Genomic DNA, 17158 nt, shown 5'->3' with positions numbered 1-17158 from the left:
ACATTCAGCTTAGAATGCCCGTTGACAGCTCCTCCTCCTTTCCTATGGCTTTCTGCAGTGCGAACGCACCTCCGAAAAGGAAAGAAACCTACTCACGGCCTTAAAAGTCAACGGGACCTGGGATTCCCAGCCGGTCACCCATACTGGTACTTGCCAGGCCTCAAGCTGGCTGGCGGCCGCGATCTGACGAGAGCAGGCACATTCAGCTTAGAATGCCCGTTGACAGCTCCTCCTCCTTTCCTATGGGCTTTCTGCAGTGCGAACGCACCTCCGAAAAGGAAAGAAACCTACTCACGGCCTTAAAAGTCAACGGGACCTGGGATTCCCAGCCGGTCACCCATACTGGTACTTGCCAGGCCTCAAGCTGGCTGGCGGCCGCGATCTGACGAGAGCAGGCACATTCAGCTTAGAATGCCCGTTGACAGCTCCTCCTCCTTTCCTTTGGGCTTTCTGCAGTGCGAACGCACCTCCGAAAAGGAAAGAAACCTACTCACGGCCTTAAAAGTCAACGGGACCTGGGATTCCCAGCCGGTCACCCATACTGGTACTTGCCAGGCCTCAAGCTGGCTGGCGGCCGCGATCTGACGAGAGCAGGCACATTCAGCTTAGAATGCCCGTTGACAGCTCCTCCTCCTTTCCTATGGGCTTTCTGCAGTGCGAACGCACCTCCGAAAAGGAAAGAAACCTACTCACGGCCTTAAAAGTCAACAGGACCTGGGATTCCCAGCCGGTCACCCATACTGGTACTTGCCAGGCCTCAAGCTGGCTGGCGGCCGCGATCTGACGAGAGCAGGCACATTCAGCTTAGAATGCCCGTTGACAGCTCCTCCTCCTTTCCTATGGGCTTTCTGCAGTGCGAACGCACCTCCGAAAAGGAAAGAAACCTACTCACGGCCTTAAAAGTCAACGGGACCTGGGATTCCCAGCCGGTCACCCATACTGGTACTTGCCAGGCCTCAAGCTGGCTGGCGGCCGCGATCTGACGAGAGCAGGCACATTCAGCTTAGAATGCCCGTTGACAGCTCCTCCTCCTTTCCTATGGGCTTTCTGCAGTGCGAACGCACCTCCGAAACGGAAAGAAACCTACTCACGGCCTTAAAAGTCAACGGGACCTGGGATTCCCAGCCGGTCACCCATACTGGTACTTGCCAGGCCTCAAGCTGGCTGGCGGCCGCGATCTGACGAGAGCAGGCACATTCAGCTTAGAATGCCCGTTGACAGCTCCTCCTCCTTTCCTATGGGCTTTCTGCAGTGCGAACGCACCTCCGAAAAGGAAAGAAACCTACTCACGGCCTTAAAAGTCAACGGGACCTGGGATTCCCGTCGATCTGACGAGAGCAGGCACATTCAGCTTAGAATGCCCGTTGACAGCTCCTCCTCCTTTCCTATGGGCTTTCTGCAGTGCGAACGCACCTCCGAAAAGGAAAGAAACCTACTCACGGCCTTAAAAGTCAACGAGACCTGGGATTCCCAGCCGGTCACCCATACTGGTACTTGCCAGGCCTCAAGCTGGCTGGCGGCCGCGATCTGACGAGAGCAGGCACATTCAGCTTAGAATGCCCGTTGACAGCTCCTCCTCCTTTCCTATGGGCTTTCTGCAGTGCGAACGCACCTCCGAAAAGGAAAGAAACCTACTCACGCCTTAAAAGTCAACGGGACCTGGGATTCCCAGCCGGTCACCCATACTGGTACTTGCCAGGCCTCAAGCTGGCTGGCGGCCGCGATCTGACGAGAGCAGGCACATTCAGCTTAGAATGCCCGTTGACAGCTCCTCCTCCTTTCCTATGGGCTTTCTGCAGTGCGAACGCACCTCCGAAAAGGAAAGAAACCTACTCACGGCCTTAAAAGTCAACGGGACCTGGGATTCCCAGCCGGTCACCCATACTGGTACTTGCCAGGCCTCAAGCTGGCTGGCGGCTGCGATCTGACGAGAGCAGGCACATTCAGCTTAGAACGCCCGTTGACAGCTCCTCCTCCTTTCCTATGGGCTTTCTGCAGTGCGAACGCACCTCCGAAAAGGAAAGAAACATACTCACGGCCTTAAAAGTCAACGGGACCTGGGATTCCCAGCCGGTCACCCATACTGGTACTTGCCAGGCCTCAAGCTGGCTGGCGGCCGCGATCTGACGAGAGCAGGCACATTCAGCTTAGAATGCCCGTTGACAGCTCCTCCTCCTTTCCTATGGGCTTTCTGCAGTGCGAACGCACCTCCGAAAAGGAAAGAAACCTACTCACGGCCTTAAAAGTCAACGGGACCTGGGATTCCCAGCCGGTCACCCATACTGGTACTTGCCAGGCCTCAAGCTGGCTGGCGGCCGCGATCTGACGAGAGCAGGCACATTCAGCTTAGAATGCCCGTTGACAGCTCCTCCTCCTTTCCTATGGGCTTTCTGCAGTGCGAACGCACCTCCGAAAAGGAAAGAAACCTACTCACGGCCTTAAAAGTCAACGGGACCTGGGATTCCCAGCCGGTCACCCATACTGGTACTTGCCAGGCCTCAAGCTGGCTGGCGGCCGCGATCTGACGAGAGCAGGCACATTCAGCTTAGAATGCCCGTTGACAGCTCCTCCTCCTTTCCTATGGGCTTTCTGCAGTGCGAACGCACCTCCGAAAAGGAAAGAAACCTACTCACGGCCTTAAAAGTCAACGGACCTGGGATTCCCAGCCGGTCACCCATACTGGTACTTGCCAGGCCTCAAGCTGGCTGGCGGCCGCGATCTGACGAGAGCAGGCACATTCAGCTTAGAATGCCCGTTGACAGCTCCTCCTCCTTTCCTATGGGCTTTCTGCAGTGCGAACGCACCTCCGAAAAGGAAAGAAACCTACTCACGGCCTTAAAAGTCAACGGGACCTGGGATTCCCAGCCGGTCACCCATACTGGTACTTGCCAGGCCTCAAGCTGGCTGGCGGCCGCGATCTGACGAGAGCAGGCACATTCAGCTTAGAATGCCCGTTGACAGCTCCTCCTCCTTTCCTATGGGCTTTCTGCAGTGCGAACGCACCTCCGAAAAGGAAAGAAACCTACTCACGGCCTTAAAAGTCAACGGGACCTGGGATTCCCAGCCGGTCACCCATACTGGTATTTGCCAGGCCTCAAGCTGGCTGGCGGCCGCGATCTGACGAGAGCAGGCACATTCAGCTTAGAATGCCCGTTGACAGCTCCTCCTCCTTTCCTATGGGCTTTCTGCAGTGCGAACGCACCTCCGAAAAGGAAAGAAACCTACTCACGGCCTTAAAAGTCAACGGGACCTGGGATTCCCAGCCGGTCACCCATACTGGTACTTGCCAGGCCTCAAGCTGGCTGGCGGCCGCGATCTGACGAGAGCAGGCACATTCAGCTTAGAATGCCCGTTGACAGCTCCTCCTCCTTTCCTATGGGCTTTCTGCAGTGCGAACGCACCTCCGAAACGGAAAGAAACCTACTCACGGCCTTAAAAGTCAACGGGACCTGGGATTCCCAGCCGGTCACCCATACTGGTACTTGCCAGGCCTCAAGCTGGCTGGCGGCCGCGATCTGACGAGAGCAGGCACATTCAGCTTAGAATGCCCGTTGACAGCTCCTCCTCCTTTCCTATGGGCTTTCTGCAGTGCGAACGCACCTCCGAAAAGGAAAGAAACCTACTCACGGCCTTAAAAGTCAACGGGACCTGGATTCCGCGATCTGACGAGAGCAGGCACATTCAGCTTAGAATGCCCGTTGACAGCTCCTCCTCCTTTCCTATGGGCTTTCTGCAGTGCGAACGCACCTCCGAAAAGGAAAGAAACCTACTCACGGCCTTAAAAGTCAACGAGACCTGGGATTCCCAGCCGGTCACCCATACTGGTACTTGCCAGGCCTCAAGCTGGCTGGCGGCCGCGATCTGACGAGAGCAGGCACATTCAGCTTAGAATGCCCGTTGACAGCTCCTCCTCCTTTCCTATGGGCTTTCTGCAGTGCGAACGCACCTCCGAAAAGGAAAGAAACCTACTCACGGCCTTAAAAGTCAACGGGACCTGGGATTCCCAGCCGGTCACCCATACTGGTACTTGCCAGGCCTCAAGCTGGCTGGCTGGCGCCGCGATCTGACGAGAGCAGGCACATTCAGCTTAGAATGCCCGTTGACAGCTCCTCCTCCTTTCCTATGGGCTTTCTGCAGTGCGAACGCACCTCCGAAAAGGAAAGAAACCTACTCACGGCCTTAAAAGTCAACGGGACCTGGGATTCCCAGCCGGTCACCCATACTGGTACTTGCCAGGCCTCAAGCTGGCTGGCGGCTGCGATCTGACTGAGAGCAGGCACATTCAGCTTAGAATGCCCGTTGACAGCTCCTCCTCCTTTCCTATGGGCTTTCTGCAGTGCGAACGCACCTCCGAAAAGGAAAGAAACCTACTCACGGCCTTAAAAGTCAACGGGACCTGGGATTCCAGCCGGTCACCCATACTGGTACTTGCCAGGCCTCAAGCTGGCTGGCGGCCGCGATCTGACGAGAGCAGGCACATTCAGCTTAGAATGCCCGTTGACAGCTCCTCCTCCTTTCCTATGGGCTTTCTGCAGTGCGAACGCACCTCCGAAAAGGAAAGAAACCTACTCACGGCCTTAAAAGTCAACGGGACCTGGGATTCCCAGCCGGTCACCCATACTGGTACTTGCCAGGCCTCAAGCTGGCTGGCGGCCGCGATCTGACGAGAGCAGGCACATTCAGCTTAGAATGCCCGTTGACAGCTCCTCCTCCTTTCCTATGGGCTTTCTGCAGTGCGAACGCACCTCCGAAAAGGAAAGAAACCTACTCACGGCCTTAAAAGTCAACGGGACCTGGGATTCCCAGCCGGTCACCCATACTGGTACTTGCCAGGCTTCAAGCTGGCTGGCGGCCGCGATCTGACGAGAGCAGGCACATTCAGCTTAGAATGCCCGTTGACAGCTCCTCCTCCTTTCCTATGGGCTTTCTGCAGTGCGAACGCACCTCCGAAAAGGAAAGAAACCTACTCACGGCCTTAAAAGTCAACAGGGACCTGGGATTCCCAGCCGGTCACCCATACTGGTACTTGCCAGGCCTCAAGCTGGCTGGCGGCCGCGATCTGACGAGAGCAGGCACATTCAGCTTAGAATGCCCGTTGACAGCTCCTCCTCCTTTCCTATGGGCTTTCTGCAGTGCGAACGCACCTCCGAAAAGGAAAGAAACCTACTCACGGCCTTAAAAGTCAACGGGACCTGGGATTCCCAGCCGGTCACCCATACTGGTACTTGCCAGGCCTCAAGCTGGCTGGCGGCCGCGATCTGACGAGAGCAGGCACATTCAGCTTAGAATGCCCGTTGACAGCTCCTCCTCCTTTCCTATGGGCTTTCTGCAGTGCGAACGCACCTCCGAAAAGGAAAGAAACCTACTCACGGCCTTAAAAGTCAACGGGACCTGGGATTCCCAGCCGGTCACCCATACTGGTACTTGCCAGGCCTCAAGCTGGCTGGCGGCCGCGATCTGACGAGAGCAGGCACATTCAGCTTAGAATGCCCGTTGACAGCTCCTCCTCCTTTCCTATGGGCTTTCTGCAGTGCGAACGCACCTCCGAAAAGGAAAGAAACCTACTCACGGCCTTAAAAGTCAACGGGACCTGGGATTCCCAGCCGGTCACCCATACTGGTACTTGCCAGGCCTCAAGCTGGCTGGCGGCCGCGATCTGACGAGAGCAGGCACATTCAGCTTAGAATGCCCGTTGACAGCTCCTCCTCCTTTCCTATGGGCTTTCTGCAGTGCGAACGCACCTCCGAAAAGGAAAGAAACCTACTCACGGCCTTAAAAGTCAACGGGACCTGGGATTCCCAGCCGGTCACCCATACTGGTACTTGCCAGGCCTCAAGCTGGCTGGCGGCCGCGATCTGACGAGAGCAGGCACATTCAGCTTAGAATGCCCGTTGACAGCTCCTCCTCCTTTCCTATGGGCTTTCTGCAGTGCGAACGCACCTCCGAAAAGGAAAGAAACCTACTCACGGCCTTAAAAGTCAACGGGACCTGGGATTCCCAGCCGGTCACCCATACTGGTACTTGCCAGGCCTCAAGCTGGCTGGCGGCCGCGATCTGACGAGAGCAGGCACATTCAGCTTAGAATGCCCGTTGACAGCTCCTCCTCCTTTCCTATGGGCTTTCTGCAGTGCGAACGCACCTCCGAAAAGGAAAGAAACCTACTCACGGCCTTAAAAGTCAACGGGACCTGGGATTCCCAGCCGGTCACCCATACTGGTACTTGCCAGGCCTCAAGCTGGCTGGCGGCCGCGATCTGACGAGAGCAGGCACATTCAGCTTAGAATGCCCGTTGACAGCTCCTCCTCCTTTCCTATGGGCTTTCTGCAGTGCGAACGCACCTCCGAAAAGGAAAGAAACCTACTCACGGCCTTAAAAGTCAACGGGACCTGGGATTCCCAGCCGGTCACCCATACTGGTACTTGCCAGGCCTCAAGCTGGCTGGCGGCCGCGATCTGACGAGAGCAGGCACATTCAGCTTAGAATGCCCGTTGACAGCTCCTCCTCCTTTCCTATGGGCTTTCTGCAGTGCGAACGCACCTCCGAAAAGGAAAGAAACCTACTCACGGCCTTAAAAGTCAACGGGACCTGGGATTCCCAGCCGGTCACCCATACTGGTACTTGCCAGGCCTCAAGCTGGCTGGCGGCCGCGATCTGACGAGAGCAGGCACATTCAGCTTAGAATGCCCGTTGACAGCTCCTCCTCCTTTCCTATGGGCTTTCTGCAGTGCGAACGCACCTCCGAAAAGGAAAGAAACCTACTCACGGCCTTAAAAGTCAACGGGACCTGGGATTCCCAGCCGGTCACCCATACTGGTACTTGCCAGGCCTCAAGCTGGCTGGCGGCCGCGATCTGACGAGAGCAGGCACATTCAGCTTAGAATGCCCGTTGACAGCTCCTCCTCCTTTCCTATGGGCTTTCTGCAGTGCGAACGCACCTCCGAAAAGGAAAGAAACCTACTCACGGCCTTAAAAGTCAACGGGACCTGGGATTCCCAGCCGGTCACCCATACTGGTACTTGCCAGGCCTCAAGCTGGCTGGCGGCCGCGATCTGACGAGAGCAGGCACATTCAGCTTAGAATGCCCGTTGACAGCTCCTCCTCCTTTCCTATGGGCTTTCTGCAGTGCGAACGCACCTCCGAAAAGGAAAGAAACCTACTCACGGCCTTAAAAGTCAACGGGACCTGGGATTCCCAGCCGGTCACCCAATACTGGTACTTGCCAGGCCTCAAGCTGGCTGGCGGCCGCGATCTGACGAGAGCAGGCACATTCAGCTTAGAATGCCCGTTGACAGCTCCTCCTCCTTTCCTATGGGCTTTCTGCAGTGCGAACGCACCTCCGAAAAGGAAAGAAACCTACTCACGGCCTTAAAAGTCAACGGGACCTGGGATTCCCAGCCGGTCACCCATACTGGTACTTGCCAGGCCTCAAGCTGGCTGGCGGCCGCGATCTGACGAGAGCAGGCACATTCAGCTTAGAATGCCCGTTGACAGCTCCTCCTCCTTTCCTATGGGCTTTCTGCAGTGCGAACGCACCTCCGAAAAGGAAAGAAACCTACTCACGGCCTTAAAAGTCAACGGGACCTGGGATTCCCAGCCGGTCACCCATACTGGTACTTGCCAGGCCTCAAGCTGGCTGGCGGCCGCGATCTGACGAGAGCAGGCACATTCAGCTTAGAATGCCCGTTGACAGCTCCTCCTCCTTTCCTATGGGCTTTCTGCAGTGCGAACGCACCTCCGAAAAGGAAAGAAACCTACTCACGGCCTTAAAAGTCAACGGGACCTGGGATTCCCAGCCGGTCACCCATACTGGTACTTGCCAGGCCTCAAGCTGGCTGGCGGCCGCGATCTGACGAGAGCAGGCACATTCAGCTTAGAATGCCCGTTGACAGCTCCTCCTCCTTTCCTATGGGCTTTCTGCAGTGCGAACGCACCTCCGAAAAGGAAAGAAACCTACTCACGGCCTTAAAAGTCAACGGGACCTGGATTCCCAGCCGGTCACCCATACTGGTACTTGCCAGGCCTCAAGCTGGCTGGCGGCCGCGATCTGACGAGAGCAGGCACATTCAGCTTAGAATGCCCGTTGACAGCTCCTCCTCCTTTCCTATGGGCTTTCTGCAGTGCGAACGCACCTCCGAAACGGAAAGAAACCTACTCACGGCCTTAAAAGTCAACGGGACCTGGGATTCCCAGCCGGTCACCCATACTGGTACTTGCCAGGCCTCAAGCTGGCTGGCGGCCGCGATCTGACGAGAGCAGGCACATTCAGCTTAGAATGCCCGTTGACAGCTCCTCCTCCTTTCCTATGGGCTTTCTGCAGTGCGAACGCACCTCCGAAAAGGAAAGAAACCTACTCACGGCCTTAAAAGTCAACGGGACCTGGGATTCCCAGCCGGTCACCCATACTGGTACTTGCCAGGCCTCAAGCTGGCTGGCGGCCGCGATCTGACGAGAGCAGGCACATTCAGCTTAGAATGCCCGTTGACAGCTCCTCCTCCTTTCCTATGGGCTTTCTGCAGTGCGAACGCACCTCCGAAACGGAAAGAAACCTACTCACGGCCTTAAAAGTCAACGGGACCTGGGATTCCCAGCCGGTCACCCATACTGGTACTTGCCAGGCCTCAAGCTGGCTGGCGGCCGCGATCTGACGAGAGCAGGCACATTCAGCTTAGAATGCCCGTTGACAGCTCCTCCTCCTTTCCTATGGGCTTTCTGCAGTGCGAACGCACCTCCGAAAAGGAAAGAAACCTACTCACGGCCTTAAAGTCAACGGGACCTGGGATTCCCAGCCGGTCACCCATACTGGTACTTGCCAGGCCTCAAGCTGGCTGGCGGCCCGCGATCTGACGAGAGCAGGCACATTCAGCTTAGAATGCCCGTTGACAGCTCCTCCTCCTTTCCTATGGGCTTTCTGCAGTGCGAACGCACCTCCGAAACGGAAAGAAACCTACTCACGGCCTTAAAAGTCAACGGGACCTGGGATTCCCAGCCGGTCACCCATACTGGTACTTGCCAGGCCTCAAGCTGGCTGGCGGCCGCGATCTGACGAGAGCAGGCACATTCAGCTTAGAATGCCCGTTGACAGCTCCTCCTCCTTTCCTATGGGCTTTCTGCAGTGCGAACGCACCTCCGAAAAGGAAAGAAACCTACTCACGGCCTTAAAAGTCAACGGGACCTGGGATTCCCAGCCGGTCACCCATACTGGTACTTGCCAGGCCTCAAGCTGGCTGGCGGCCGCGATCTGACGAGAGCAGGCACATTCAGCTTAGAATGCCCGTTGACAGCTCCTCCTCCTTTCCTATGGGCTTTCTGCAGTGCGAACGCACCTCCGAAAGGAAAGAAACCTACTCACGGCCTTAAAAGTCAACGGGACCTGGGATTCCCAGCCGGTCACCCATACTGGTACTTGCCAGGCCTCAAGCTGGCTGGCGGCCGCGATCTGACGAGAGCAGGCACATTCAGCTTAGAATGCCCGTTGACAGCTCCTCCTCCTTTCCTATGGGCTTTCTGCAGTGCGAACGCACCTCCGAAAAGGAAAGAAACCTACTCACGGCCTTAAAAGTCAACGGGACCTGGGATTCCCAGCCGGTCACCCATACTGGTACTTGCCAGGCCTCAAGCTGGCTGTGGCTGGCGGCCGCGATCTGACGAGAGCAGGCACATTCAGCTTAGAATGCCCGTTGACAGCTCCTCCTCCTTTCCTATGGGCTTTCTGCAGTGCGAACGCACCTCCGAAAAGGAAAGAAACCTACTCACGGCCTTAAAAGTCAACGGGACCTGGGATTCCCAGCCGGTCACCCATACTGGTACTTGCCAGGCCTCAAGCTGGCTGGCGGCCGCGATCTGACGAGAGCAGGCACATTCAGCTTAGAATGCCCGTTGACAGCTCCTCCTCCTTTCCTATGGGCTTTCTGCAGTGCGAACGCACCTCCGAAAAGGAAAGAAACCTACTCACGGCCTTAAAAGTCAACGGGACCTGGGATTCCCAGCCGGTCACCCATACTGGTACTTGCCAGGCCTCAAGCTGGCTGGCGGCCGCGATCTGACGAGAGCAGGCACATTCAGCTTAGAACGCCCGTTGACAGCTCCTCCTCCTTTCCTATGGGCTTTCTGCAGTGCGAACGCACCTCCGAAAAGGAAAGAAACCTACTCACGGCCTTAAAAGTCAACGGGACCTGGGATTCCCAGCCGGTCACCCATACTGGTACTTGCCAGGCCTCAAGCTGGCTGGCGGCCGCGATCTGACGAGAGCAGGCACATTCAGCTTAGAATGCCCGTTGACAGCTCCTCCTCCTTTCCTATGGGCTTTCTGCAGTGCGAACGCACCTCCGAAAAGGAAAGAAACCTACTCACGGCCTTAAAAGTCAACGGGACCTGGGATTCCCAGCCGGTCACCCATACTGGTACTTGCCAGGCCTCAAGCTGGCTGGCGGCCGCGATCCGACGAGAGCAGGCACATTCAGCTTAGAATGCCCGTTGACAGCTCCTCCTCCTTTCCTATGGGCTTTCTGCAGTGCGAACGCACCTCCGAAAAGGAAAGAAACCTACTCACGGCCTTAAAAGTAAACGGGACCTGGGATTCCCAGCCGGTCACGAATACTGGTACTTGCCAGGCCTCAAGCTGGCTGGCGGCCGCGATCTGACGAGAGCAGGCACATTCAGCTTAGAATGCCCGTTGACAGCTCCTCCTCCTTTCCTATGGGCTTTCTGCAGTGCGAACGCACCTCCGAAACGGAAAGAAACCTACTCACGGCCTTAAAAGTCAACGGGACCTGGGATTCCCAGCCGGTCACCCATACTGGTACTTGCCAGGCCTCAAGCTGGCTGGCGGCCGCGATCTGACGAGAGCAGGCACATTCAGCTTAGAATGCCCGTTGACAGCGCCTCCTCCTTTCCTATGGGCTTTCTGCAGTGCGAACGCACCTCCGAAACGGAAAGAAACCTACTCACGGCCTTAAAAGTCAACGGGACCTGGGATTCCCAGCCGGTCACCCATACTGGTACTTGCCAGGCCTCAAGCGGGCTGGCGGCCGCGATCTGACGAGAGCAGGCACATTCAGCTTAGAATGCCCGTTGACAGCTCCTCCTCCTTTCCTTTGGGCTTTCTGCAGTGCGAACGCACCTCCGAAAAGGAAAGAAACCTACTCACGGCCTTAAAAGTCAACGGGACCTGGGATTCCCAGCCGATTACCCATACTGGTACTTGCCAGGCCTCAAGCTGGCTGGCGGCCGCGATCTGACGAGAGCAGGCACATTCAGCTTAGAATGCCCGTTGACAGCTCCTCCTCCTTTCCTATGGGCTTTCTGCAGTGCGAACGCACCTCCGAAAAGGAAAGAAACCTACTCACGGCCTTAAAAGTCAACGGGACCTGGGATTCCCAGCCGGTCACCCATACTGGTATTTGCCAGGCCTCAAGCTGGCTGGCGGCCGCGATCTGACGAGAGCAGGCACATTCAGCTTAGAATGCCCGTTGACAGCTCCTCCTCCTTTCCTATGGGCTTTCTGCAGTGCGAACGCACCTCCGAAAAGGAAAGAAACCTACTCACGGCCTTAAAAGTCAACGGGACCTGGGATTCCCAGCCGGTCACCCATACTGGTACTTGCCAGGCCTCAAGCTGGCTGGCGGCCGCGATCTGACGAGAGCAGGCACATTCAGCTTAGAATGCCCGTTGACAGCTCCTCCTCCTTTCCTATGGGCTTTCTGCAGTGCGAACGCACCTCCGAAACGGAAAGAAACCTACTCACGGCCTTAAAAGTCAACGGGACCTGGGATTCCCAGCCGGTCACCCATACTGGTACTTGCCAGGCCTCAAGCTGGCTGGCGGCCGCGATCTGACGAGAGCAGGCACATTCAGCTTAGAATGCCCGTTGACAGCTCCTCCTCCTTTCCTATGGGCTTTCTGCAGTGCGAACGCACCTCCGAAAAGGAAAGAAACCTACTCACGGCCTTAAAAGTCAACGGGACCTGGGATTCCGCGATCTGACGAGAGCAGGCACATTCAGCTTAGAATGCCCGTTGACAGCTCCTCCTCCTTTCCTATGGGCTTTCTGCAGTGCGAACGCACCTCCGAAAAGGAAAGAAACCTACTCACGGCCTTAAAAGTCAACGAGACCTGGGATTCCCAGCCGGTCACCCATACTGGTACTTGCCAGGCCTCAAGCTGGCTGGCGGCCGCGATCTGACGAGAGCAGGCACATTCAGCTTAGAATGCCCGTTGACAGCTCCTCCTCCTTTCCTATGGGCTTTCTGCAGTGCGAACGCACCTCCGAAAAGGAAAGAAACCTACTCACGGCCTTAAAAGTCAACGGGACCTGGGATTCCCAGCCGGTCACCCATACTGGTACTTGCCAGGCCTCAAGCTGGCTGGCGGCCGCGATCTGACGAGAGCAGGCACATTCAGCTTAGAATGCCCGTTGACAGCTCCTCCTCCTTTCCTATGGGCTTTCTGCAGTGCGAACGCACCTCCGAAAAGGAAAGAAACCTACTCACGGCCTTAAAAGTCAACGGGACCTGGGATTCCCAGCCGGTCACCCATACTGGTACTTGCCAGGCCTCAAGCTGGCTGGCGGCCGCGATCTGACGAGAGCAGGCACATTCAGCTTAGAATGCCCGTTGACAGCTCCTCCTCCTTTCCTATGGGCTTTCTGCAGTGCGAACGCACCTCCGAAAAGGAAAGAAACCTACTCACGGCCTTAAAAGTCAACGGGACCTGGGATTCCCAGCCGGTCACCCATACTGGTACTTGCCAGGCCTCAAGCTGGCTGGCGGCCGCGATCTGACGAGAGCAGGCACATTCAGCTTAGAACGCCCGTTGACAGCTCCTCCTCCTTTCCTATGGGCTTTCTGCAGTGCGAACGCACCTCCGAAAAGGAAAGAAACATACTCACGGCCTTAAAAGTCAACGGGACCTGGGATTCCCAGCCGGTCACCCATACTGGTACTTGCCAGGCCTCAAGCTGGCTGGCGGCCGCGATCTGACGAGAGCAGGCACATTCAGCTTAGAATGCCCGTTGACAGCTCCTCCTCCTTTCCTATGGGCTTTCTGCAGTGCGAACGCACCTCCGAAAAGGAAAGAAACCTACTCACGGCCTTAAAAGTCAACGGGACCTGGGATTCCCAGCCGGTCACCCATACTGGTACTTGCCAGGCCTCAAGCTGGCTGGCGGCCGCGATCTGACGAGAGCAGGCACATTCAGCTTAGAATGCCCGTTGACAGCTCCTCCTCCTTTCCTATGGGCTTTCTGCAGTGCGAACGCACCTCCGAAAAGGATAGAAACCTACTCACGGCCTTAAAAGTCAACGGGACCTGGGATTCCCAGCCGGTCACCCATACTGGTACTTGCCAGGCCTCAAGCTGGCTGGCGGCCGCGATCTGACAAGAGCAGGCACATTCAGCTTAGAATGCCCGTTGACAGCTCCTCCTCCTTTCCTATGGGCTTTCTGCAGTGCGAACGCACCTCCGAAAAGGAAAGAAACCTACTCACGGCCTTAAAAGTCAACGGGACCTGGGATTCCCAGCCGGTCACCCATACTGGTACTTGCCAGGCCTCAAGCTGGCTGGCGGCCGCGATCTGACGAGAGCAGGCACATTCAGCTTAGAATGCCCGTTGACAGCTCCTCCTCCTTTCCTATGGGCTTTCTGCAGTGCGAACGCACCTCCGAAACGGAAAGAAACCTACTCACGGCCTTAAAAGTCAACGGGACCTGGGATTCCCAGCCGGTCACCCATACTGGTACTTGCCAGGCCTCAAGCTGGCTGGCGGCCGCGATCTGACGAGAGCAGGCACATTCAGCTTAGAATGCCCGTTGACAGCTCCTCCTCCTTTCCTATGGGCTTTCTGCAGTGCGAACGCACCTCCGAAAAGGAAAGAAACATACTCACGGCCTTAAAAGTCAACGGGACCTGGGATTCCAGCCGGTCGGTCACCCATACTGGTACTTGCCAGGCCTCAAGCTGGCTGGCGGCCGCGATCTGACGAGAGCAGGCACATTCAGCTTAGAATGCCCGTTGACAGCTCCTCCTCCTTTCCTATGGGCTTTCTGCAGTGCGAACGCACCTCCGAAAAGGAAAGAAACCTACTCACGGCCTTAAAAGTCAACGGGACCTGGGATTCCCAGCCGGTCACCCATACTGGTACTTGCCAGACCTCAAGCTGGCTGGCGGCCGCGATCTGACGAGAGCAGGCACATTCAGCTTAGAATGCCCGTTGACAGCTCCTCCTCCTTTCCTATGGGCTTTCTGCAGTGCGAACGCACCTCCGAAAAGGAAAGAAACCTACTCACGGCCTTAAAAGTCAACGGGACCTGGGATTCCCAGCCGGTCACCCATACTGGTACTTGCCAGGCTTCAAGCTGGCTGGCGGCCGCGATCTGACAAGAGCAGGCACATTCAGCTTAGAATGCCCGTTGACAGCTCCTCCTCCTTTCCTATGGGCTTTCTGCAGTGCGAACGCACCTCCGAAAGGGAAAGAAACCTACTCACGGCCTTAAAAGTCAACGGGACCTGGGATTCCCAGCCGTCACGAATACTGGTACTTGCCAGGCCTCAAACTGGCTGGCGGCCGCGATCTGACGAGAGCAGGCACATTCAGCTTAGAATGCCCGTTGACAGCTCCTCCTCCTTTCCTATGGGCTTTCTGCAGTGCGAACGCACCTCCGAAAAGGAAAGAAACCTACTCACGGCCTTAAAAGTCAACGGGACCTGGGATTCCGCGATCTGACGAGAGCAGGCACATTCAGCTTAGAATGCCCGTTGACAGCTCCTCCTCCTTTCCTATGGGCTTTCTGCAGTGCGAACGCACCTCCGAAAAGGAAAGAAACCTACTCACGGCCTTAAAAGTCAACGGGACCTGGGATTCCCAGCCGGTCACCCATACTGGTACTTGCCAGGCCTCAAGCTGGCTGGCGGCCGCGATCTGACGAGAGCAGGCACATTCAGCTTAGAACGCCCGTTGACAGCTCCTCCTCCTTTCCTATGGGCTTTCTGCAGTGCGAACGCACCTCCGAAAAGGAAAGAAACCTACTCACGGCCTTAAAAGTCAACGGGACCTGGGATTCCCAGCCGGTCACCCATACTGGTACTTGCCAGGCCTCAAGCTGGCTGGCGGCCGCGATCTGACGAGAGCAGGCACATTCAGCTTAGAATGCCCGTTGACAGCTCCTCCTCCTTTCCTATGGGCTTTCTGCAGTGCGAACGCACCTCCGAAAAGGAAAGAAACCTACTCACGGCCTTAAAAGTCAACGGGACCTGGGATTCCCAGCCGGTCACCCATACTGGTACTTGCCAGGCCTCAAGCTGGCTGGCGGCCGCGATCCGACGAGAGCAGGCACATTCAGCTTAGAATGCCCGTTGACAGCTCCTCCTCCTTTCCTATGGGCTTTCTGCAGTGCGAACGCACCTCCGAAAAGGAAAGAAACCTACTCACGGCCTTAAAAGTCAACGGGACCTGGGATTCCCAGCCGGTCACCCATACTGGTACTTGCCAGGCTTCAAGCTGGCTGGCGGCCGCGATCTGACGAGAGCAGGCACATTCAGCTTAGAATGCCCGTTGACAGCTCCTCCTCCTTTCCTATGGGCTTTCTGCAGTGCGAACGCACCTCCGAAAAGGAAAGAAACCTACTCACGGCCTTAAAAGTCAACGGGACCTGGGATTCCCAGCCGGTCACCCATACTGGTACTTGCCAGGCCTCAAGCTGGCTGGCGGCCGCGATCTGACGAGAGCAGGCACATTCAGCTTAGAATGCCCGTTGACAGCTCCTCCTCCTTTCCTATGGGCTTTCTGCAGTGCGAACGCACCTCCGAAAAGGAAAGAAACCTACTCACGGCCTTAAAAGTCAACGGGACCTGGGATTCCAGCCGGTCACCCATACTGGTACTTGCCAGGCCTCAAGCTGGCTGGCGGCCGCGATCTGACGAGAGCAGGCACATTCAGCTTAGAATGCCCGTTGACAGCTCCTCCTCCTTTCCTATGGGCTTTCTGCAGTGCGAACGCACCTCCGAAAAGGAAAGAAACCTACTCACGGCCTTAAAAGTCAACGGGACCTGGGATTCCCAGCCGGTCACCCATACTGGTACTTGCCAGGTCTCAAGCTGGCTGGCGGCCGCGATCTGACGAGAGCAGGCACATTCAGCTTAGAATGCCCGTTGACAGCTCCTCCTCCTTTCCTATGGGCTTTCTGCAGTGCGAACGCACCTCCGAAAGGGAAAGAAACCTACTCACGGCCTTAAAAGTCAACGGGACCTGGGATTCCCAGCCGGTCACCCATACTGGTACTTGCCAGGCCTCAAGCTGGCTGGCGGCCGCGATCTGACGAGAGCAGGCACATTCAGCTTAGAATGCCCGTTGACAGCTCCTCCTCCTTTCCTATGGGCTTTCTGCAGTGCGAACGCACCTCCGAAAAGGAAAGAAACCTACTCACGGCCTTAAAAGTCAACGGGACCTGGGATTCCCAGCCGGTCACCCATACTGGTACTTGCCAGGCCTCAAGCTGGCTGGCGGCCGCGATCTGACGAGAGCAGGCACATTCAGCTTAGAACGCCCGTTGACAGCTCCTCCTCCTTTCCTATGGGCTTTCTGCAGTGCGAACGCACCTCCGAAAAGGAAAGAAACCTACTCACGGCCTTAAAAGTCAACGGGACCTGGGATTCCCAGCCGGTCACCCATACTGGTACTTGCCAGGCCTCAAGCTGGCTGGCGGCCGCGATCTGACGAGAGCAGGCACATTCAGCTTAGAATGCCCGTTGACAGCTCCTCCTCCTTTCCTATGGGCTTTCTGCAGTGCGAACGCACCTCCGAAAAGGAAAGAAACCTACTCACGGCCTTAAAAGTCAACGGGACCTGGGATTCCCAGCCGGTCACCCATACTGGTACTTGCCAGGCCTCAAGCTGGCTGGCGGCCGCGATCTGACGAGAGCAGGCACATTCAGCTTAGAATGCCCGTTGACAGCTCCTCCTCCTTTCCTATGGGCTTTCTGCAGTGCGAACGCACCTCCGAAAAGGAAAGAAACCTACTCACGGCCTTAAAAGTCAACGGGACCTGGGATTCCCAGCCGGTCACCCATACTGGTACTTGCCAGGCCTCAAGCTGGCTGGCGGCCGCGATCTGACGAGAGCAGGCACATTCAGCTTAGAATGCCCGTTGACAGCTCCTCCTCCTTT

General features: G+C 56.6%; 76 pseudogenes; all 76 read right to left on the bottom strand.

The window, feature by feature from the left end:
• Positions 1-105: 105 nt before the first annotated feature.
• Positions 106-224, bottom strand: LOC136594724 (5S ribosomal RNA; annotated as a pseudogene).
• An 80-nt stretch (positions 225-304) lies between these two features.
• LOC136594722 (5S ribosomal RNA) lies at positions 305-423 on the bottom strand (annotated as a pseudogene).
• Positions 424-503: 80 nt separating this feature from the next.
• On the bottom strand, positions 504-622 carry LOC136594721 (5S ribosomal RNA; annotated as a pseudogene).
• Positions 623-702: 80 nt separating this feature from the next.
• LOC136594732 (5S ribosomal RNA) lies at positions 703-821 on the bottom strand (annotated as a pseudogene).
• An 80-nt stretch (positions 822-901) lies between these two features.
• Positions 902-1020, bottom strand: LOC136594720 (5S ribosomal RNA; annotated as a pseudogene).
• An 80-nt stretch (positions 1021-1100) lies between these two features.
• Positions 1101-1219, bottom strand: LOC136594719 (5S ribosomal RNA; annotated as a pseudogene).
• Positions 1220-1449: 230 nt separating this feature from the next.
• Positions 1450-1568, bottom strand: LOC136594741 (5S ribosomal RNA; annotated as a pseudogene).
• Positions 1569-1647: 79 nt separating this feature from the next.
• On the bottom strand, positions 1648-1766 carry LOC136594717 (5S ribosomal RNA; annotated as a pseudogene).
• An 80-nt stretch (positions 1767-1846) lies between these two features.
• LOC136594733 (5S ribosomal RNA) lies at positions 1847-1965 on the bottom strand (annotated as a pseudogene).
• An 80-nt stretch (positions 1966-2045) lies between these two features.
• Positions 2046-2164, bottom strand: LOC136594716 (5S ribosomal RNA; annotated as a pseudogene).
• An 80-nt stretch (positions 2165-2244) lies between these two features.
• LOC136594715 (5S ribosomal RNA) lies at positions 2245-2363 on the bottom strand (annotated as a pseudogene).
• An 80-nt stretch (positions 2364-2443) lies between these two features.
• Positions 2444-2562, bottom strand: LOC136594714 (5S ribosomal RNA; annotated as a pseudogene).
• Positions 2563-2840: 278 nt separating this feature from the next.
• LOC136594713 (5S ribosomal RNA) lies at positions 2841-2959 on the bottom strand (annotated as a pseudogene).
• Positions 2960-3039: 80 nt separating this feature from the next.
• Positions 3040-3158, bottom strand: LOC136594807 (5S ribosomal RNA; annotated as a pseudogene).
• An 80-nt stretch (positions 3159-3238) lies between these two features.
• On the bottom strand, positions 3239-3357 carry LOC136594711 (5S ribosomal RNA; annotated as a pseudogene).
• An 80-nt stretch (positions 3358-3437) lies between these two features.
• LOC136594710 (5S ribosomal RNA) lies at positions 3438-3556 on the bottom strand (annotated as a pseudogene).
• Positions 3557-3783: 227 nt separating this feature from the next.
• Positions 3784-3902, bottom strand: LOC136594740 (5S ribosomal RNA; annotated as a pseudogene).
• An 80-nt stretch (positions 3903-3982) lies between these two features.
• LOC136594851 (5S ribosomal RNA) lies at positions 3983-4104 on the bottom strand (annotated as a pseudogene).
• An 80-nt stretch (positions 4105-4184) lies between these two features.
• On the bottom strand, positions 4185-4304 carry LOC136594752 (5S ribosomal RNA; annotated as a pseudogene).
• A 278-nt stretch (positions 4305-4582) lies between these two features.
• Positions 4583-4701, bottom strand: LOC136594709 (5S ribosomal RNA; annotated as a pseudogene).
• An 80-nt stretch (positions 4702-4781) lies between these two features.
• Positions 4782-4900, bottom strand: LOC136594846 (5S ribosomal RNA; annotated as a pseudogene).
• Positions 4901-4980: 80 nt separating this feature from the next.
• LOC136594735 (5S ribosomal RNA) lies at positions 4981-5100 on the bottom strand (annotated as a pseudogene).
• Positions 5101-5180: 80 nt separating this feature from the next.
• Positions 5181-5299, bottom strand: LOC136594708 (5S ribosomal RNA; annotated as a pseudogene).
• Positions 5300-5379: 80 nt separating this feature from the next.
• On the bottom strand, positions 5380-5498 carry LOC136594707 (5S ribosomal RNA; annotated as a pseudogene).
• Positions 5499-5578: 80 nt separating this feature from the next.
• On the bottom strand, positions 5579-5697 carry LOC136594705 (5S ribosomal RNA; annotated as a pseudogene).
• An 80-nt stretch (positions 5698-5777) lies between these two features.
• LOC136594704 (5S ribosomal RNA) lies at positions 5778-5896 on the bottom strand (annotated as a pseudogene).
• Positions 5897-5976: 80 nt separating this feature from the next.
• LOC136594703 (5S ribosomal RNA) lies at positions 5977-6095 on the bottom strand (annotated as a pseudogene).
• Positions 6096-6175: 80 nt separating this feature from the next.
• On the bottom strand, positions 6176-6294 carry LOC136594702 (5S ribosomal RNA; annotated as a pseudogene).
• An 80-nt stretch (positions 6295-6374) lies between these two features.
• LOC136594700 (5S ribosomal RNA) lies at positions 6375-6493 on the bottom strand (annotated as a pseudogene).
• An 80-nt stretch (positions 6494-6573) lies between these two features.
• LOC136594699 (5S ribosomal RNA) lies at positions 6574-6692 on the bottom strand (annotated as a pseudogene).
• Positions 6693-6772: 80 nt separating this feature from the next.
• Positions 6773-6891, bottom strand: LOC136594698 (5S ribosomal RNA; annotated as a pseudogene).
• An 80-nt stretch (positions 6892-6971) lies between these two features.
• Positions 6972-7090, bottom strand: LOC136594697 (5S ribosomal RNA; annotated as a pseudogene).
• Positions 7091-7170: 80 nt separating this feature from the next.
• LOC136594852 (5S ribosomal RNA) lies at positions 7171-7290 on the bottom strand (annotated as a pseudogene).
• Positions 7291-7370: 80 nt separating this feature from the next.
• On the bottom strand, positions 7371-7489 carry LOC136594696 (5S ribosomal RNA; annotated as a pseudogene).
• An 80-nt stretch (positions 7490-7569) lies between these two features.
• LOC136594695 (5S ribosomal RNA) lies at positions 7570-7688 on the bottom strand (annotated as a pseudogene).
• Positions 7689-7768: 80 nt separating this feature from the next.
• Positions 7769-7887, bottom strand: LOC136594693 (5S ribosomal RNA; annotated as a pseudogene).
• Positions 7888-7967: 80 nt separating this feature from the next.
• LOC136594725 (5S ribosomal RNA) lies at positions 7968-8085 on the bottom strand (annotated as a pseudogene).
• Positions 8086-8165: 80 nt separating this feature from the next.
• LOC136594692 (5S ribosomal RNA) lies at positions 8166-8284 on the bottom strand (annotated as a pseudogene).
• An 80-nt stretch (positions 8285-8364) lies between these two features.
• On the bottom strand, positions 8365-8483 carry LOC136594691 (5S ribosomal RNA; annotated as a pseudogene).
• Positions 8484-8563: 80 nt separating this feature from the next.
• On the bottom strand, positions 8564-8682 carry LOC136594689 (5S ribosomal RNA; annotated as a pseudogene).
• A 79-nt stretch (positions 8683-8761) lies between these two features.
• On the bottom strand, positions 8762-8881 carry LOC136594848 (5S ribosomal RNA; annotated as a pseudogene).
• Positions 8882-8961: 80 nt separating this feature from the next.
• LOC136594688 (5S ribosomal RNA) lies at positions 8962-9080 on the bottom strand (annotated as a pseudogene).
• An 80-nt stretch (positions 9081-9160) lies between these two features.
• On the bottom strand, positions 9161-9279 carry LOC136594687 (5S ribosomal RNA; annotated as a pseudogene).
• Positions 9280-9358: 79 nt separating this feature from the next.
• On the bottom strand, positions 9359-9477 carry LOC136594686 (5S ribosomal RNA; annotated as a pseudogene).
• An 80-nt stretch (positions 9478-9557) lies between these two features.
• On the bottom strand, positions 9558-9682 carry LOC136594855 (5S ribosomal RNA; annotated as a pseudogene).
• An 80-nt stretch (positions 9683-9762) lies between these two features.
• On the bottom strand, positions 9763-9881 carry LOC136594685 (5S ribosomal RNA; annotated as a pseudogene).
• An 80-nt stretch (positions 9882-9961) lies between these two features.
• LOC136594765 (5S ribosomal RNA) lies at positions 9962-10080 on the bottom strand (annotated as a pseudogene).
• Positions 10081-10160: 80 nt separating this feature from the next.
• On the bottom strand, positions 10161-10279 carry LOC136594684 (5S ribosomal RNA; annotated as a pseudogene).
• Positions 10280-10359: 80 nt separating this feature from the next.
• LOC136594738 (5S ribosomal RNA) lies at positions 10360-10478 on the bottom strand (annotated as a pseudogene).
• Positions 10479-10757: 279 nt separating this feature from the next.
• On the bottom strand, positions 10758-10876 carry LOC136594718 (5S ribosomal RNA; annotated as a pseudogene).
• Positions 10877-10956: 80 nt separating this feature from the next.
• LOC136594803 (5S ribosomal RNA) lies at positions 10957-11075 on the bottom strand (annotated as a pseudogene).
• Positions 11076-11155: 80 nt separating this feature from the next.
• Positions 11156-11274, bottom strand: LOC136594847 (5S ribosomal RNA; annotated as a pseudogene).
• Positions 11275-11354: 80 nt separating this feature from the next.
• On the bottom strand, positions 11355-11473 carry LOC136594806 (5S ribosomal RNA; annotated as a pseudogene).
• An 80-nt stretch (positions 11474-11553) lies between these two features.
• On the bottom strand, positions 11554-11672 carry LOC136594683 (5S ribosomal RNA; annotated as a pseudogene).
• An 80-nt stretch (positions 11673-11752) lies between these two features.
• Positions 11753-11871, bottom strand: LOC136594681 (5S ribosomal RNA; annotated as a pseudogene).
• Positions 11872-12099: 228 nt separating this feature from the next.
• On the bottom strand, positions 12100-12218 carry LOC136594739 (5S ribosomal RNA; annotated as a pseudogene).
• Positions 12219-12298: 80 nt separating this feature from the next.
• LOC136594680 (5S ribosomal RNA) lies at positions 12299-12417 on the bottom strand (annotated as a pseudogene).
• An 80-nt stretch (positions 12418-12497) lies between these two features.
• LOC136594678 (5S ribosomal RNA) lies at positions 12498-12616 on the bottom strand (annotated as a pseudogene).
• Positions 12617-12696: 80 nt separating this feature from the next.
• On the bottom strand, positions 12697-12815 carry LOC136594764 (5S ribosomal RNA; annotated as a pseudogene).
• An 80-nt stretch (positions 12816-12895) lies between these two features.
• On the bottom strand, positions 12896-13014 carry LOC136594677 (5S ribosomal RNA; annotated as a pseudogene).
• An 80-nt stretch (positions 13015-13094) lies between these two features.
• LOC136594676 (5S ribosomal RNA) lies at positions 13095-13213 on the bottom strand (annotated as a pseudogene).
• An 80-nt stretch (positions 13214-13293) lies between these two features.
• Positions 13294-13412, bottom strand: LOC136594808 (5S ribosomal RNA; annotated as a pseudogene).
• Positions 13413-13492: 80 nt separating this feature from the next.
• On the bottom strand, positions 13493-13611 carry LOC136594675 (5S ribosomal RNA; annotated as a pseudogene).
• An 80-nt stretch (positions 13612-13691) lies between these two features.
• On the bottom strand, positions 13692-13810 carry LOC136594674 (5S ribosomal RNA; annotated as a pseudogene).
• Positions 13811-14092: 282 nt separating this feature from the next.
• On the bottom strand, positions 14093-14211 carry LOC136594771 (5S ribosomal RNA; annotated as a pseudogene).
• Positions 14212-14836: 625 nt separating this feature from the next.
• LOC136594763 (5S ribosomal RNA) lies at positions 14837-14955 on the bottom strand (annotated as a pseudogene).
• Positions 14956-15035: 80 nt separating this feature from the next.
• On the bottom strand, positions 15036-15154 carry LOC136594673 (5S ribosomal RNA; annotated as a pseudogene).
• Positions 15155-15234: 80 nt separating this feature from the next.
• Positions 15235-15353, bottom strand: LOC136594737 (5S ribosomal RNA; annotated as a pseudogene).
• An 80-nt stretch (positions 15354-15433) lies between these two features.
• On the bottom strand, positions 15434-15552 carry LOC136594844 (5S ribosomal RNA; annotated as a pseudogene).
• Positions 15553-15632: 80 nt separating this feature from the next.
• LOC136594672 (5S ribosomal RNA) lies at positions 15633-15751 on the bottom strand (annotated as a pseudogene).
• A 278-nt stretch (positions 15752-16029) lies between these two features.
• On the bottom strand, positions 16030-16148 carry LOC136594749 (5S ribosomal RNA; annotated as a pseudogene).
• An 80-nt stretch (positions 16149-16228) lies between these two features.
• On the bottom strand, positions 16229-16347 carry LOC136594671 (5S ribosomal RNA; annotated as a pseudogene).
• Positions 16348-16427: 80 nt separating this feature from the next.
• On the bottom strand, positions 16428-16546 carry LOC136594762 (5S ribosomal RNA; annotated as a pseudogene).
• An 80-nt stretch (positions 16547-16626) lies between these two features.
• On the bottom strand, positions 16627-16745 carry LOC136594706 (5S ribosomal RNA; annotated as a pseudogene).
• Positions 16746-16825: 80 nt separating this feature from the next.
• LOC136594669 (5S ribosomal RNA) lies at positions 16826-16944 on the bottom strand (annotated as a pseudogene).
• Positions 16945-17024: 80 nt separating this feature from the next.
• Positions 17025-17143, bottom strand: LOC136594667 (5S ribosomal RNA; annotated as a pseudogene).
• Between the last annotated feature and the right edge of the window lie 15 nt (positions 17144-17158).

Source organism: Eleutherodactylus coqui, unplaced genomic scaffold (genome assembly GCF_035609145.1).
Source record: "Eleutherodactylus coqui strain aEleCoq1 unplaced genomic scaffold, aEleCoq1.hap1 HAP1_SCAFFOLD_642, whole genome shotgun sequence".
NCBI classification, from domain to species: domain Eukaryota; kingdom Metazoa; phylum Chordata; class Amphibia; order Anura; family Eleutherodactylidae; genus Eleutherodactylus; species Eleutherodactylus coqui.
This window is presented reverse-complemented; position numbering and strand designations above follow the sequence as displayed.